This window comes from Cetorhinus maximus, chromosome 2 (assembly GCF_964194155.1).
Source record: "Cetorhinus maximus chromosome 2, sCetMax3.hap1.1, whole genome shotgun sequence".
Lineage (NCBI taxonomy): Eukaryota > Metazoa > Chordata > Chondrichthyes > Lamniformes > Cetorhinidae > Cetorhinus > Cetorhinus maximus.
The window spans coordinates 76,593,633-76,609,179 of NC_135880.1; the positions used below are offsets into that span (position 1 = coordinate 76,593,633).

The 15,547-nt window shown below is 43.2% G+C and overlaps 1 protein-coding gene across 3 annotated transcripts in view; it reads right to left on the reverse strand.

The window, feature by feature from the left end:
* Positions 1 to 15,547, reverse strand: part of epb41l4a (erythrocyte membrane protein band 4.1 like 4A) — a 349,865-nt gene that overhangs the window by 128,312 nt on the left and 206,006 nt on the right. The window lies entirely within an intron of this gene.

The window sequence follows — 15,547 nt, forward strand, 5'->3', positions numbered from 1 at the left end:
GTGCTGAGCAGACAGGCTGAAAGAACATGAAGGCTGGATTTTGGAGTGGAGGTAAAGGAAAATAAGGTTAATGCTGCTGTTTGTTATTTTAAAGGAATTGATTGACCAGCACCAGTCATATAGGGCAGAGGGCTGTTGCTGAGGGTTTGTATAAAAGTGTTACTGGTGGGTCCATGCATCAAGACTGTTGTGAACATAGCTGAAATAGTTCTGGAAAAGATTCTGCCACTGTGGAAAAGACTGTGCCCGTGGAACTTGGGTTGGTTGGGAGCTGCTGTCAGATGACAATCAGTGGCTAAATACTTGAAGAAAATGAGCTGGTATTTTACCTGGAAGTTCTGAGCTTTGAAGGACTTTGTGGCTGAAATTAGTGTTATATAGACTGAGTAGACTGCCCAGTAAATCTGTAAGATCAATCATTTTTGTACCTGCTATCTAATGTATAATTTACAGTTCATATTTCTGGAATTTTATTTTCATATTTAATTTATGTTTATTTTGTTCAATTGTTAAAGTAAAAGGTATAAAAAGTGAAATCTTGTCCATTGGTTTTCTCATTGAAGTTGCTTGATAAATTTGGCTCTTTTGCTTTTTTGGTCTCAAAGGGAATCATAATACTAAAAATATTTTAAAATGATACTTTGAAATTTGAAAGTTATAAACTGAACGGGTACCAGAAACTAGGAGAAAATGTTCAGTTCATTATACTTGTGACCCATCCTTCAGTGAAGCAGCTCTGACTGTAGGCGGGAGTCTGGAGAGCAAAGGTTGAAATTCAGGGAAAGCACTCAGTCAGCTGGTGAGTCATTCACTACCTGCTGGGGACTCCCTGAGAAGTGGTGGGGGGGTGGAGCCAGAGGCTGTGGACAGGCCACAGCATGGGCTGGGGGGAGTCCCGGAACAGAACACAGCAGGGGGCAGGTACAGGCCACAGCAGGGGACTGGGGGCAGGCTGCAGCAGGGTGGACAAAACATACCACAGGGCTCTGTCATTGCGCCAAAGCTCTTCGCGATCTTCCTTGCTGCAATGCTCCATCTCATCATCAGCATGCTCCCTGCTGGAGTGGAGCGAAACTACAGAACAAACAGGAACCTGTTCAACCTCTGCTGTCTGCAGGCCAGATCCAAGGTTGTCCAATCCTCTGTAATTGAACTACAGTATGCAGACAATGCTTGCGTCTGTGCACAGAGGCCGAGCTCCAAGCCATCGTCAACACCTTCACTGTGGTGTACGTGAGCATGGGCCTTACAGTAAACATCAGTAAGACAAAGGTCCTCTACCAATCTGCCCCCTCCATACTGCCCTGCCCCCCCCCCGATTATCAAAATCCGCGACGAGGCCTGGGACAACGTGGACCACTTTCCATACCTTGGGAGCATACTGTCAACATGGGCAGACATCGGCGATGAGGTTCAACACCGCCTTCAGTGTGCCAGCGCAGCCTTCAGCCGCCTGAGAAAGAGTGTGTTTGAAAACCAGGACCTCAAACCCGCAAGTTCACGGTCTGCATAGCAGTAGTGCTACCCGTGCTCCTATATGGCTCAGAGATGTGGACTATATACAGCAGGCACCTCAAAACTCTGCAGAAGTACCACCAGTCCTGCCTCCACTAGATCTTGCAAATCCATTGGCAGGATAGGCGCACCAACATCAGTATTCTCGCTCAGGCCAATATTCCCAGCATTGAAGCATTGACCACTCAGCTCCGTTGGATGGGCCACACCGTCCACATGCCTGACACAAGACTCCTGAAACAAGCGCTCCACTTGGAGCTTCAACACGGCAAGCAAACCCCAGGAGGGTAGAGGAAACGCTTCAAGGACACCCTCAAAGCCTCCTTGAAAAAGTGCAACATCCCCACCGACATCTGGGAATCCCTGGCCCAAGACCGCCCGAAGTGGAGGGAAAGCACTGGGGAAGGAGCTAAACACCTCGAGTCTCTTCACAAGGTATACCTTAAAGAATCCTAACTAATACAAAAGTGAATTTAATAGCTATAATTACCCAGTTCTGTTTTTCAAACATTTTCAAATTTGGAACCGTAACATGGTTCCATACCGAGAAAACAGTACCTGCATCCAATGTGCATGAAAGATATGGGCAAGGGGCTTGCATATCATACATCCCATTTCTTCCCGGGCTTTCATGTCGATATCACCTAGGCCAACAGCCTGATCTATTCAAGGTAATTTTTCTATCTAAGATAATATCCTAAACTATTTTAGTATTAATAATGTTACTGTTAGCAGCATCACTTAATATTTTCTAACATATCTTTGATCATCTTTCAATGGCCTAGTGTAGTCTTTGGTGATCCTCCAACTCTTAATGTAGCTGAGAAAGCTTTTCCCATTACAATCACAGTTGTCTATTATCCTCTTTTCCAGTAACATTTTAGCTGATATAATAAAAAGTAGTAAGAAGAAATGAGATGGCTGAAAGATCATTTACAAAGACAGGTAAAACATAAACAAAAATGTTCTTATAGATAAAAGTGCATAACACACAGGAAATCAAAGACGAGCACCATGAACAGCTAAAGAAAACTAAGGATGTTTTTGAGATGATCTAGCTGGCTGTATTTCTGGAATCACTAAACTTCAACTATCCTGAACGAGAGCTCCTTTTTGCTTACAAAGTCACAGGACAGGGAAGGGGTTGATTTTAGTTTGTTGAAAGCACTCAATCTGCAAAGCACTAAAATGTAAAATGTGGCTTTCGTCAAAGGGCAGGTACCAAATCCTGCTGCAGGTATTTTAATTAGAAAGCTTAGTGGGAGAGTAAACTTCAATCTCAAATAATCTATAAAGTAAAACATGGTTGCCAATTCCTGCCACTTGAACAATGCAGCCTTGTGCAGCTTGACTGCATTAATCAATAATCATGAGCCACCTTTTAATAAAACTCCTTTAAATGTCTGAAAGTATTTTAATGGAAAATAAGTTTCAGAGATGCACAGAGGTAAGAGAAGTACCTAACATCACATGTTTTCATTTTATTATTTACACTGCAATGACCTGTTTACAGTAATAGGAATAAACCAATGGCTTCCACAACCAAGTTTTGCAGCTGAATTTTTGCAGCATCAGGCAGACTTCAGAGACCTTTAAAAATGCTAGGCGGTACCTGGATGCATAAGTCCCACGCCCATTTTTGCCAGCAGGGGAAAGGGAGCAGGCGTGAATCCCCAATACAACAGGTCCTTTCGAAAATAATGCTGTATTCAAACAGACTATATATGCTGTTCCAAGGACCTTTATCCACGGTGTGAAAGTCACAGATTTATGGAGTAGATGTAAACACTCTTGGAGGGTGGATAAGATCTGTTTAAATGTCATGATCTGAAACTTTTTAAATCTCCAGCCCTTTAAACATGAATGAAGCCTGAAGCTTTCAGTTATCGAGTTTAAAAAAACACCATCTACTTTGATTGACAGGCCATCTGGTGTAGGTTAGAACAGTACATTACCATCTCTTCCTGCAGTTTCAATTGAGTTCTTTGTTGACAGTTATTCCAGCTGACGTCATTACGAATGCTTGGCTGAAAAATGTTGAAAAGCTGAAAAAACACTTCTCAGCAGGGGAGGGGCAGAGTTCACATTTTGATTGACAATTTAAAGAGGCTATTAAAGGATTAGCTGTCTTTGAAGTGGTTACGTGTAGAAGTTTGTTTGTCTGATAACAGATTGAACACTTGAAGGGATTTAAAATTTTTGAATGGGTTTCATGAATGGGAGGGTTTTTTTCAATATCAAGTTAGAAATTTATTATTTTTTCACCTCCACATGGCTCCTAAGGTCTGCCCATAGTATATACTGAGTGAGTGGTCATGGAACTGTCATGGGGCAATGAGGTGGCATGGGGGTATGAGTAGCATGAAGGTTGCATAGAAGGGGCATGGAGAGCATGGAGGGAGCAAGAGTTGGCATGGAGGGGGCTTGGGATTGGTGGGGGGCATGAGTTGGAATGGAGGGAGCATGGGGGTATGAGGTGGCATGGGGATAGCTGGGTGCATGGGTTGGCATGGGGTACATGGAGGCATTAATTGGCATGGAGGGTACATGTTGTATGAGAAGGCATGAGGGTGGTGGGGGTATGAGTTAGCATGGAGGAGGCATAAGTTGGCATGAAGGGTGCGGGAGAGTGGGTGGAGGTGAGGGGATATGCAGACTAGACGGCCTAACAGCTCCTAAAACAACTGGGATAAAGTCCCTGAGAAATGTAACAGGCCTTCTAACCAGCCTATCTCAGCCATCTGTTTCTGGCCTGGGTGGGCTTGACTCTATCCCATTCCTGCCTCCCCAGAGTGAAAATTGTGTGTAACAGAGCCCTTTAAATGGAGGCAGGTGTGCCTAATCGGAAATTTCCTGACTTGAGCTGCCTGCCTCCATAGCGAAAATTCAGCCCCAAGGGCTCTATCCTACTCTCTGTAATCAATGTCAAATTGAAGTCTATGTGAACTAAAATTTCTGCACTACTTAGCCCCAGAATGGCAGGCAGGAAGTGCATGCACTTTTCCAGCTAGAAGCGTGTCGCCTGTCATTTGCTAAATGGAATCAAAAGTCTTGCAGTGCCCATGTCTAAATCAGGCATTAGATCCCTTACATATGAAAATACAGATGTACCGGCCTGATTAAGGCCCCAAATGTAAGACTGGCTTATCCTAATGCAGCCAGTTGCCCAGAATAACACCAGATTTTGCGATCACCTGGAACCAAGAGGTAAGTTGTTGAGATTTACTTAGCTGACGGTGGAAGTTGGAAGTTTAACGTCATATTTAAAAATTTGGAACACTGTTTCCCCTCCCCCATCTGTTTGCCACTACTACCCCATCCCAGCCTCCAGTTCCCTATCCCTGGCTTCCTATCTCCCAGTGTCTAATGCCTTTCAATGACCTCTGATCCCTCTCCCCAGCTTTCTATTTCCTCCCTTCCGAACTTTGACTTCTGCTCCCCCTATTGACCTTATCTCTTAATCCTGAGCCTATGATCACCCTCCCAACTACCTATGTCCCTTCCCAACTTTCCATTTTTCCACTGACCTCCTATCTCTTGACCCCACTTGCAATGGCCTAACCTTGGGTGACTCTCCACTGGCTGACTGTACACTCCAAATCAGCTAGAGTGAAATGAGCCCGGAGCTCCCATTTCAGGGGTGCCTCACTCTTCACTATTCAGGTGCAGGGAATTCCCCCTCTGTCCCCAAATTCTTGCCCCATTATGTTTAGTGAGACAGGGCTCTCAGATGCTTATTGAAATTTGCCAAAAAGATTTCTGTGTGTTCCTCTGCAACATTGAAATGTTTTCCATGTACTGGGATAAATCGAAGCACACCCAACAGTAGTATAAGAACGGTGAAGCTGGCTCAAGTGCCCCGGCCAATATTTATCCTTCAACTAATATCACTAAAAATAGATTATTTGGCAATTATTACATTGATGTTTATGGGACCTGGACGCACATATTTACTGCCACATTTCCTGCTACAGAAGCAACTGCACTTCAAAAGTACTTCATTTGCACTTTGGAATGGCCTGAGGTCATGAAAGGTGCTATATAAATATAAGTTCCTTCTTTCTTTCCTTTGTTCCACTAAAAACAATGGGAGTAATTAAAATTTAATCACTGGGTGAAAAATGGATGATAGCAGATTAAACCATTTTATGTCTCACAAAAATAGCTTTAACTTCATTCACTTCAATGATATCAGGTGAGGGGTTTAAAATGTGTTGGCAATTTGCTATCAGTCATTTTTCACCCAGCAATAAAAATTGTGACCTCACTATTTTCAGGTTAGTTTCTAAGTTCATGAGAGCAATCTGATTTAGAAATAAAATTAGCTTTGGAACTTTGGGCACAGTTGTCATAAACATTTTGTCAATGTTTATCTGAGCAGCATATCAATTCAAATTCATTCCAATCAATAAAACTTGATCCCTGTAACCAAATGAGAAGCTAAAACTGGTCAAAATGATTTCTTAGGATGAGGTTTGCAAACCGGAATAAGTTGGTAGCACCTTTAGGTCAGGAAGTTGTGGGTTCATGTCTCACATCAGGATTTGATGTAGTCTGAGCTAATGGTATTGTAGCAACGTGGATTTTGCCTGTGTTGAATTTTTTAAAAATCCTAGAATATGAGAATCAGTGTGAAAGGGATTAAAACAAAACCAGCCATAGTATTTGTGAAAATAGTTACATCAGTTAGGTCTCAGACATATGAGATGAAGTGTCTCTTATCTATTCAAATTCGGAAGCATGGGATGCTCTATTGTCAGTCTGAACCTGTTAATTTACCAGTTCATGGGTTAATAGAGATCAATTAATGGTGTTACAATCCCCCGTTGAGACCTATAACATTTTTTTAAAGAGATGAATTTCCAACAGTCGATAGAGATAACTGGTTTAAGACTTTTGCACCAAGCTAACATCAACATACACTAATTATTACTCAACAGGCAACTAATACACAAAACTAAAGAAAAGGTACTTTCACATCAACTAATTAATACAATTGAAATATGTCATATGAGCCATTTTTACTTTAGGTCATGTTTCTGGCAGATATATGGCATTAAAGATCAACTCCCCAGTTAATCCCAGCCTTCCAGTAGGCTCACTTCTGCCTGCCAGGCCAGGTCAAATCTTCTGGTGCCTTTCAAAAATCATTCCACTCAGACTGAGAATTCCACAGATGACTTTCACCAGCAACACCCACTTTAGTAACTCCTTGTTCCTTAAATCCCCCAAAGTCCCACCAGTCCTGTTCTCTTCTCTTCAAACAGAGAATCAGCTTCCACTAGCATCCTGCTTGGTTGCTCACACAAGACAGTCTTTTTCTGCTCTTGACAGCTGTAGCTACTTTTGTCTCTCTCTCTCCAGGTCTCTGTGTCTGTCGCCAAGAAGCATATGACCCTTCTTCTGCGTCAAGATGTGAAAACTATCATTTGCTTTTCAACAGGTTTCGGTTTGGGATTCTTTGCCCAAATCACATGGGCCTGTCTCTGGGCAGAAGTTTAGTATGAACCTCCCCACTCCACCCCCATCTAGAACATCTCATTTACCTTAAGTTAAAGGAGACATTTTAAGAGATAATTGTCTTGTAAAGTCCCACACATTTGTAACAATAGAGATTACTTCTATTCCATACTGATAATGATTAATTTAGGAGGCAGGTTAGCTCAGTTGGCTAGATGGCTAGCGTGTGGTTCACAATAATGCTAAAAGTGAGGATTCGATTCCCATTCTGGTGAGGTAGATTTGGGACCTGCCTCCTGGCCTTGCTCCTGAGAGTGGAAGGCATTGGCAAACCACCGCTGACAAAAACTGCAAAGGATAAAATGGCTCGGGATGAAACATCAGCAGACATCAAGTCAAGGGCCTGCCGTTGGGCAGAGCACTTACGGAATGATTGGTTTGGTTTAATTAAATTGTGAGAGCTGTCTTACCTTTTGTTATTGTTTCAGGTCTGCAGTAAGGACTTAGTGGGCTTACAATCTCTCCTTCTTACAGTTCAAAGAATGTCCTCCCATCTGGAATAGTAACTATGATTGATAGCTATTGCTGAGTACTTTGTCCAGTGGACAGGTCCTTTAATTTACATGTTGTGTTCAATGACCCAGTATTGGCAGGGGAGGATTTTCTGAGGGGTTGGTGGGGAGGGGGGGGTAGAGTTTTGACTAGAAGTCTGATTTATCGTTGACTGCAGAGTTTTAACAGTGTGCTTACTTTTTTTTGGACAGGATCCCACCCAGCAGTCAGATTCGGCTTCCAGTTGGGCAGAGATTACCCTGAAGGCAGGTGCAGCTGTCAGCAGTGGAAGAGGGGTAGGTCCAATCATTAACCTGCCTTCCCCCTGTCACACTTCCATTAAACTGTTTTCTTCACATATGAAATAAACATATTTGACAATTACCTCAGTGTTATCCTTTACTTCCACTAATGCAGAGAAACAGACCTTTAAATTAACTTTTGCTACTCAAAGATGTGTCATTTGTATAATTTGTCAAATGTGAGACTAAATATTTTCCTTTAGGTCACTGAACTATCTCAGTTAATACTCCAAAATGGTATATCAATATATTTTAATGATTTATCATAGCAGTAATTTAAACTTCTAACTCTAGGGGGAGAAGTTTCTCCCCGTCGTGCGAGCAAGGCGGGAGCGGGCGGGCGCGCAGCCAATCACCACCAGTGATCGGCTGTGCGCTGCCATTTTACATGGGTGGGCCAATTAAGGCCCGCCCAGCGTGACGTACACCCGGAAGCACTCAGCGCTCCCTGTGCGGCTGGGGGGAGGAGGGAGAGTGGGGGCCTGCGCACTTTTGCGCATGTGCGCGAAAGAGCGCAGAAATCTCCCTGAGGCATAGGAGATTAATTTGATTTGGAAAACTTGGAAAAAAGAATTTTAAAAATTATTCAGACATGTCCCCTCATGTGACAGTGTCACATGAGCGGGGTCACATCAATGAATTTTAATAAAAATTTTCATTACAGTTATAAACCCTGAATGAAACCTCATCCCGCCTGTGTCATAGAGTTATAGAGATCTACAGCACAGAAAAAGGCCCTTCGGCCCATCGAGTCTGCGCCAGTCAAACAAGTACTTAACTATTCTAATCCCATTTTCCAGCACTAGGCCCATGCCCTTGTATGCCATGGCATCACAAGTGCACATCCAAATACTTCTTAAGTGTTATGAGGGTTTCTGCCTCTTCCACCCTTTCAGGTGGTGAGTTCCAGATTGCCACCACCCTCTGGGTGAAAAAATTCTTCCTCACATCCCCTCTAAACCTCCTGCCCCTTACCTTAAATCTATGCCCCCTGGTTATTGATCCCTCCATCAAGAGGAAAAGTTCCTTCTTGTCTACCCTATCTATGCCCCTCATAATTGTATACACCTCAATCACATTCCCCCTCAACCTCCTCTGCTCCAGGGAAAATAACTCCAGACTATCCAATCTCTCCTCATAACTAAAGCTCTCCAGCCCAGGCAACATCCTGGTAAATCTCCTCTGCACTCTCTTTAGTGCAAGCACATCCTTCCTATAATGCGGATTCCAGAACTGCACACAGTAATCTAGCTGTGGCCCAACCAGCATTTTATACAGTTCCAGCATAACCTCCCTGCTCTCATATTCTATGCCTCGGCCAATAAAGGCAAGTATCCCATATGCCTTCTTAACCACCTTATCTACCTGTCCCGCTACCTTAAGGGACCGGTGAACAATGCACATCAAGGTCCCTCTGATCCTCAGTACTTCCCAGGGTCCTACCATTCATCGTGTATTCCCGTGCCTTGTTTGTCCTGCCCAAGTGCATCATCTCACGCTTATCCGGATTAAATTCCATTTGCCACTGATCAGCCCACCTGACCAGCCCGTCTATATCCTCCTGTAATCTAAGGCTATCCTCACTATTTACCACCCCACCAATTTTTGTGTCATCCGCAAACTTACTGATCAACCCTCCTACATTCAAGTCTAAATCGTTTATATGTACCACAAAGAGCAAGGGACACAACACCGATCCCTGTGGAACCCCACTGGACACAGGCATCCAGTCACAAAAACACCCCTCAACCATCACCCTCTGCTTCCTGCCACTCAGCCAATTCTGGATCCAATTTGCCAAATTGCCTTGGATCCCACAGGCTCTTACCTTTGTTATCAGTCTCACACGTGGGACTTAATCAAAAGCCTTGCTGAAGTCCAAATAGACTACATCAAATGCATCGTCCTCATCTACACACCTGGTCACCTCTTCAAAAAATTCAATCAAATTGGTCAGACATAAACAAAACCATGCTGACTGTCCTTGATTAATCCCTGCCTCTCCAAGTGTAGATTATTTCTGCCCCTCAGAATTGCTTCCAATAGTTTCCCCACCGCTGAGGTGAGACTGACTGGCCTGCAGTTCCCTAGTTTATCCTTTCCTCCCTTCTTGAATAACGGTACCACATTGGCTGTCCTCCGGTTCTCTTGCACCTCTCCTGTGGCCAGAGAGGTGTTGAAAATTATTGCCAGCGCCCCTGCTATCTCCTCCCTTGCCTCACTCAACAGCCTGGGATACATTTCATCAGGGCCTGGAGATTTATCTATTTTTAAGCCTGCCAGACCTCTTAGAACCTCCTCCCTTTCTAAGCTAATTTCTTTAATTATATCACAGTTCTTCTGCCTGATTTCCATACCCACGTCATCCCTCTCACTTGTGAACACTGACACAAAGTATTCATTTAGAACCCTACCAACATCTTCCGGCTCCATTCACAAATTACCACTATGGTCCTTAATGGGCCCTACTCTTTCCCTAGTTAAACTCTTACTCTTAGTGTACTTGTAAAATAACTTTGGATTTTCCTTTATTTTACCTGCCAATGTTTTTTCATTGTATGAGGCTCCATGAAAAATGCGAAGGCCACCTGGGCTCTTCACCTGCCGCCAACCAGCCCAGACAATCATCTTAATTAGATTATTAACAGCCTTAACAGGCCTTTGAAAGTTCGGCAGGCACACAGCCGACCCCAGTGCGTGCCCACCGAACTAAAGATCGGAATGATGTGTGGCGACATTGGGACGTACGCCAGACGTCACCGCACGTCATTTTACACGTTGGCGTGCAGGGCCCACCCCCCTCAAGCCAACCAGAAGATTCAGGCCCATGGCTGATTTCAATTGTAAGATTAAACAATTCAAAATTGTGAACTAGAGGAATAATCACAGATGCTTGGTAGTACAGAACTTGAAAATTGCTGAAAAAAGAGATATGTTGCTGCAGCTATTCATCTTGCACTCATCAGGACAAACACAAGATTGCCAAATTTCAAATGATCACAACAATTCATGCCGTAGGAGAAAAGGGTGCTGATTGGTTGTCAATTCAACTCAGATTGGCCGAACTATTGCCATGGAGAAAGCAACGGGAAATTATAAGCTCCTGAGGCTCTCGGATAATCCAAAACAGATGCAAGGTTTGAACATATTCCTTTTGTTTGCAGAGAACAAGTCCCTGTGTATGAAGGTATGTAGCTTCTAGCAAGCATAAATGAGTCACTTTATGAGCTTGACTGATTATCTTAAATTGGTTGTTAGTGTAGCTATTAGCACACTCAGGATTGTTCAGCAAATGCCGTCCAATCGGAATCACGTCTAACAGCAGACGTTTTGTTTTGGGTTTTGAAACAGAACTGGTTAGGTACAGTCTGTACTCGGCCTATTATGAACAACTGAAGGGTCATGCCGCTCGATTCAATCATCCAATTATTGGGAATTATGACCTACCTACCTTTGTCAGCAATAATAAGCTAATAAGCATAGAGTGTGAACCTGTAACCATCTGTTAGCACTAAAGCCACGTGCCAGTAAAGATAATATTTATACACATTCTTCTAACATTCAGCATGCCATAAAGAAATGGAGCTAGAAAATTAAATAACTCCATTGCAACGCCCTTTTGCCTCTAGGACCTGTTCAAATTCAGCACAGACTTATGATTTTTCCCTACCTTTTCTTCTAGTCTTCTGGAAAATAGGTATAGGTAGTCTCAACCAAACTTCAAGTAAAGATAGGAAACTAAGCCAAAACTGTTCATAAATTAGTATATTTTGGCACCAAAAACTGACAACTGATCTGCAAAACTACTGGTATTACATTGGAATGTGGAGTTGTGATTCTGACATACATGAAGGAGCTTTACTTTCTCTACGGATGTGGTACGACTTATATGGGAGGGCTTGTTGTTGACATTAAAGATAAAAATTTAAACTCATTTTTCCCTCAGAACTGACATCTTTTGCCTTGCCTGGCGTATGCTTTGCAGTTATACAGTCCCCTTGAATCACTGGTAAATCACATAAAAGGGAATCCCAAAGTCTCTTATAGGTATACAAATAGTAAAAGGGTGGTAAAAGGAGCTATGTGACTGATTAGGGACCAAAAAGGCAATTTGTGCATGGAGCCAGGGGGCACAACTGCGTTATTAAATGTATATTTTGCATCTGTCTTTACCAAGGAAGAAGATACTGCCCAGGTCATGGTGCAAGAGGAGGCACTTCAGACATTGAAGGGTCCAAAATTGATAAGGAAGAGGAATTGGATAGGCTGTCTGTACTTAAAGTTGTTAAGGCTCAAGGAACAGAGATACATCCAAGGATACTGAGGAAAGCAGAAAAACATATTAACTTGTATTTTTTCTGATTTCTTGTTTAATCCTGATGTACTCTTATAAGCTAAAAATTTTCTTCTCCAAGGCTCCCAATTTTGCATCTGGTTTGGCCCTTGCCTTAGCCTAAACTGGTCTGGTATTTTAATTTACTATCCATAGCCATTTTTTATAACAGGTGAGTATCTCTTTAATTTTTTTTTCTCTTCAAAATGGCTCTGCAGCTGCCTTTATGTTCTCTTTGATCTTCCCATGCTTTGTCAGGTTTCGGTGGGCTCGCGCTGCTTTTTTAACTCTGCCTGCCATTCTTTTTAAAACTTGTTTTTTCCTTCAGTCAAGCTCAGCCACCACTTGCTATGGTGTCGGCTGTGGACCCGTTGCTGTAGCTTTCTTGCAGCTGTGCACTGAATGTGCTGATCCTGATTGTTGCCTATTTTAAAAGGTAATTTCAGCTTTTTTTTAAACTGTATTTTGCTCTCCCTTGTTGTGATTTGACTACGTCTCTTGATTCTTCATTCACTCAGGTTCTTCTTTTCATCTGTACAGTGGATTCTTCTGCTGCCTTTCAGCCTTTATGATCTAGCTACGCCCCATGACTCTGCGTTCGATCAGATCTGGCAATGGACCTCCACATGCCTTGGTTGAACCCTTCAGCCTCCACACCTGCCATGGAGCTTTTTTTTTCAGGCGATCTCCATCTGTGCCTTCAATTTTTTTTTAGGCGATCTCCATCTGTGCCTTCAATTTTTTTTTAGGCGATCTCCGACTGTGTCTTCAATTTAGGCATTCTTCACTCAGGTCAGGTTTCAGTTTCTTTACTTACTTGTGCTTTGAGATCCTGGGTTCCTTCTCCAGCTTCTCTGGGAGTTCGGGGTCATCCTTCACTGCCACCATGTTGTAGGGTTGTTTGGTGTCTCACTAAGAGGTTCGGAGGCTTGAGCAGTTAAACATAAACCTTTTAAGGGTAACCCATAACTATGTACATATCCAAGGTACTGCCATGCATGGGTGCGGTCTTCATGCTGGCTCCTTCCAGAATCTGCGCCACACAGTTTACCATCATGTGACTCTCTACATCATATCGTGTGCAGGACTGTTCTCTAGTGCCACATTAGCCCTTGCTCTGCCTGAACAACCTTATGCTACAAGTTCAACATAGCTATGAATTTCTGTCTCCCTGCATAAGAGGGTCAAAGCACCGGGTCCTTGATAGACAGAATCCACCTGTATAATCATAAAATTAAGATGTTGATTCCTCAATTAGGCACTGCTGGTAAAGAGGAGTGATTGCAGGGAGCATTGGTCCAGAAACTGGGGCAAGCAATGCATGACTTTACATCTATTCATTTAAATGGACAGAAAATTAGACAGTATGGGATAAGTGAAATCAGTTCTATTGTGACAGTTTATTGTTATGATCTCGGTAGAGACCAGTAACTTTTTTTTTAAAATTACGAAATCCCAGTTATTTACGAAAAGAATGAAGGTGCAAAATTCCATGGTTTTAAACAAAGGAAGTTTTACTCTAAATGAGTCTACAGAAGAGCAGTAGGGGGCATTCAAAAAGGAAATGGGGAGGGTACAGGCTCAACATGTTCCCTCTAGGGTGATAGGAAGGAGTAACAAGCCCAGAGAACCATGGATGACCAGAGATATTCAGGATACGATGAGAAGGAAAAGAGAGGCTTTTAGCAGGTACAAGGGGAGCAAATCAGCAGAGGCATTAGCACCTTGCCAGAGGACTGGAGAACAGCTAATGTGGTTCCGCTACTTAGGAAGGGTTGTAGAGATAAGCCAGGCAACTACAGGCCAGTGAGTCTCACATCAGTGGTAGGGAAACTATTGGAGAAAATTCTGAAGGAGAGAATCTATCTCCACTTGGAGAGGCAAGGTTTGATCAGGGATAGTCAGCATGGCTTTGTCAAGAGGGAGGTCATGCCTAACAAATTTGATTGAATTTTTTGAGGAGGTGACCAGGTGTCTAGATGAGGGTAGTGCAGTTGATGTAGTTTATATGGATTTCAATAAAGCCTTTGACAAGGTCCCAAATGGGAGACTTATAAAGAAGGCAAATGCACATGGGATACAGGGTAATTTGATAAGGTGGATTCAAAATTGGCTTAGTTGTAGGAGACAGAGGGTGATGACAGAAGGCTGCTTCAGTGACTGGAAGCCAGTGTCCAGTGGCGTACCACAGGGATCTGTGCTGGGTCCCCTATTATTCGTCATTTATATAAATGACATGGATGACTATGTGGGGGGTAGGATTAGTAAGTCTGCGGATGACACAAAGATTGGCCGGGTGGTTAACAGTGAGGTTGAGTGTCTTGGGCTACAGGAAGATATAGACGGGATGATTAAATGGGCAGATAAGTGGCAGATGGAATTTAACCCTAAAAAGTGTGAAGTGATACACTTTGGAAGGAGTAATTTGACAAGGAAGCATTCAATGAACGGCATGACACTAGGAGGTTCTGAGGAACAAAGGGACCTTGGCGTGTGTATCCATAAATCTCTGAAGGCGGAGGGGCATGTTAGTGGGGTGGTGAAAAGGGCATGTGGGACACTTGCCTTTATCAATCGAGGCATAGATTACAAAAGTAGGGAGGTCATGTTGGAGTTGTATAGAACCTTGGTGAGGCCACAGCTGGAGTACTGTGTGCAGTTCTGGTCGCCACATTATAGGAAGGATATGATTGCACTGGAGGGGATGTAGAGGAGATTCACCAAGATGTTGCCTGGGATGAAACATTTAAGTTATGAAGAGAGGTTGGATAGACTTGGGTTGTTTTCGTTGGAGCAGAGAAGACTGAGGGCGACCTGATCGAGGTGTACAAGATTATGAGGGGCATGGACAGGGTGGATAGGGAGCAGCTGTTCCCCTTAATTGAAGGGTCAGTCACGAGGGGACACAAGTTCAAGGTGAGGGGCAGGAGGTTTAGGGGGGATGTGAGGAAAAACCTTTTTACCCAGAGGATGGTGACGGTCTGGAATGCACTGACTGGGAGGGTGGTCGAGGCGGGTTGCCTCACATCCTTTAAAAAGTACCTGGATGAGCACTTGGCACATCATAACATTCAAGGCTATGGGCCAATTGCTGGTAAATGGGATTAGGTAGGTAGTTCAGGTGTTTCTCATGTGTTGGTGCAGACTCGATGGGCCGAAGGGCCTCTTCTGTACTGTGAGATTCTCTGATTCTGTGATGAGTCAACAAAGCAAACACTAAATGCTATTCATCCAATACTTCCAGAATTAGCATGAATTAAACATGAATTAACAGGCAAATTGTGGTTGAATATAAACTATAAATTGCACATTAAAGGGGCAGATACGACTAAAATACATTTTCTGAATATTAAATGAAAGTTGTATGTGCCACTGGAAGTCGAAA